This window comes from Austrofundulus limnaeus, unplaced genomic scaffold (assembly GCF_001266775.1).
Source record: "Austrofundulus limnaeus strain Quisiro unplaced genomic scaffold, Austrofundulus_limnaeus-1.0 Scaffold144, whole genome shotgun sequence".
Lineage (NCBI taxonomy): Eukaryota > Metazoa > Chordata > Actinopteri > Cyprinodontiformes > Rivulidae > Austrofundulus > Austrofundulus limnaeus.
Genome location: NW_013952546.1, coordinates 316424 through 319447, shown reverse-complemented (window position 1 = coordinate 319447; position 3024 = coordinate 316424). Strand labels below are relative to the sequence as shown.

At 44.4% G+C, this 3024-nt stretch overlaps 1 protein-coding gene across 1 annotated transcript in view; it reads left to right on the top strand.

Moving 5' to 3' along the window:
* Window positions 1-3024, top strand: part of rftn1b (raftlin, lipid raft linker 1b) — a gene marked incomplete at its 3' end in the record, with an annotated part of 147975 nt that continues 144951 nt past the window's right edge. Inside the window, 1 exon segment of the mRNA XM_014016384.1 lies at window positions 1-567.

The window sequence follows — 3024 nt, the reverse complement described above, 5'->3', positions numbered from 1 at the left end:
CTCTCCTCTCCTCTCCTCACCTCTCCTCAGATGGATTCTTCAGGCAGTCGTGTGGAACCGGAGCGGCTGCCGGAGAGACGCAGCCTCAGAGAGAGGCAGCTCTGAGCCGAGGCTGGGTCGCAGCTCTCAGTGGCTTCAGACAATCACAGCCAGAGACAGACACAGGAAAACAGACAGAACACCACACAGATAGAAAGGTTAAAGAGGGAGGGAGGGAGGTAAATATGTAACAGGATGTGGTTTCCCTGAGCGTTGCAGAACATACTTTGAGCATGACCTAAACGCACAGATAGCACCAGGCTGAGCTCCGTTAGGTGGTGAGGACGAAGCAAACCGCTGGAGCTGCTGCTGCTGCTGCTGAGCCAACAGGCTTGTGTCTCTGCCTGCCCGAGGATTGGGTTTCCTCTCTGCAGCCTCAGCTTGTCGGACCAGATCGGAGCCAGTCCTCCAGCCACTCTTTACGCTTCTCTTCCCTCTAAAGTAGCATGCAGTTTTCTGAAGGGAATTCTGCTCCGGTTGCTGGATTTGTCTCCAAGCAGTGAACTTCTCAACCAGATTGTGAACCAGGTAAGTTCGCTTCTTGTTTTCAGCAGATGTGTTCTGCTCACAGCTGGATGGGAGCCACCGTGAACTTGGACCACATGGTCCGAGGTGTTTACTGTGCAGCACAAGAGCCATGAGATCACAGATGTTTGCACACGAATGGGTCTGGTTAATGTGCAGCCTGGTGGTCACAGATCAAATCCAGATTGTGTTTTCTTTTACGAAAGAAGAAGCTGAGCTGCATGATGCTGCTGGCTTTTCCATGTTTCCTCCTGATGTTTACATTCATCCAAGTTCTTCCACGAGAGGAGGAGGTGGGAAATAAGTTGAAGGGTTTCAGGAAAGGGAAGAGATGTCAGAGTGAAGGAAGACGAGGGCATGGGAGAGGAACAGAGAGAGAGAGAGGAGAAGCCGGGGGAAAGGAAAGGAAAAATGAATGCATGCTTCAGAGAAAGTGAACGAGGAGCTGCTGATGATTAGTTCCAGCTGGCGAGACGTGGAGAAGCGGCCGGCGATAACTCGACAACGTTGTGGGAGGGTCAGGAGTTTCCTCTGTTTCTCACACATGTTTTAAAATCTGCTTTCTTGACTCTTTCTGACTGAAGAAAACAGTTTGCAGTTTAGTTCTGCAGAACCCCCCCCCCCCCCCCGTTTCTCCCCAAACTCCTGAAAGGTCCAGTTTGCTTTCATTCTTCAGATGAATCATCCAGAACAGCAGATCAGTCAGTTTGAGCTCTTTTAGAGAAGTCAGCAAGTAAAGTTTGAAACTTGTTCGTATTATCAACTGTTCAGCAGCTTCTCAAGACATTCACCACAACTTTAGTCACGTGAGGGTTCGATTATGGTGTCAGCTGGGGTTTGTTGTCCTGAGACCAGGAAAAAAAGACAAAACGACTCGTTTTCTTTCTCGTAGAGCTGCTTTTATGTTTTCCTTTCTAAAACACTTAGCCTGATTGTGCTCTTTACATCAGCAGAATCGTCCTTTTACTGTTCAAGCTCAAAATGTGTTTCTGTTTCTTTAAATTTTATTTAACAGTAAATACATTTGAAAAATCTCTCTTTTTAAACATTTATTTGGGTTTTAGTCGACGTCAGGTGATGTTTTTGAGAGGAACACAGAGACAGAGGAGGAGAAATAATTCGAGATAACTCAATCTGAGCAGAGTTTGTGGCCTGAGAGCTGTCAGTAACCGGTAATCAGTTTTTGGTTGATCAAACATCAGAAGCTCTGCTAATGTTTCGGACTTTACTTTGCATGATGCCAGAGGAGTGTTGCAACGGTTCAGGCCTGAGCTGGAGGAGAAGCGCTGAGTCAGATTTATCCTGTGTTGCTCAGAAACACAGGAGGACGACTGTGAGACGGCTGGAGCGGGTCATCAATCATTGTTTTACATCCTTCAAACTGACCCATTCCTGGTCATTACTGAGGCGGGAGAGCTCAGACTTTTACATTCTGCAATCACATATTTTAGACGCGCACCATTTCGGGCAAATGAGGAACCCAGAGAGTCGCAGATTTTATTTGCAGCTACAGTTTTAGCTGATCCAAAGATGCTGAGCTGACTCAGCGTTTTTCTGCTGTTTCAGCTTTATTCTTCAAACTTTAACCTTAACCAAATCTTAGTCTGCAAGAAAGTCTTCAAACTGTCCAAAATGCTTCACTTCCATGATTTAAAGCTAAAATTTAAAGCCCAGAACGTCATAATTGCACCTACATAAAACAACACTGACTAAAGGTAAGAAATACAGAAAATAACAAGTTATTCAAACAAGTTTTCTAAGTCAGGTTTTCTCAAACTTATTGGGTGTGAGGAAAATGTTCTCAGCTCCTCTCATAAATCCCTTGCTGATTTAAAAATGGTTTATTGCCATTTTAACCCCTTAATGTGGAGGTTCTAAAACTGGGGTCCCAGGACCCCTAAGGGTCCTCAAAAAATGACAATAAAGTTGATTTTGGTTTTTTTTCTAAATGCATAAATGCACGTGTGTAACAATGTACAAGTAAACCAAACATGTCCTCATGGCATTTAAGGGTTAAAATGGAAGTAAATTATTTTTAAATCAGCACGAGGTTTATGAGGGGTCCCCAGACCCAAAAGGTTTGACAACCCCTGCCTTAAATCCACAGGAATAGTTATTTGTTTGGTTAAGTGTGTTTGTTTTACTGATGCATTGTCCCCATGTGTATTTATGCATTTTTTAAAACATAAAAAGCAAAAGAGTTTAGTATATTTTTTGAGGACCCCCCAGTCTGCTGGTCACGGACCCCTGGGGGTCCTGGAACCCTAGTTTGAGAACCTCTTATCTAAGGCTACATTCGCTACATGTGTTCAACACATAAACACAGACGGTTTTACACATGTGAGCGTGCATTAAAGCTGCAGATAAACACAAATATACACATCCTGGAACATGATTGCAACATGTACACACACACACACACACACACACACACACACACACACACACACACACACACAC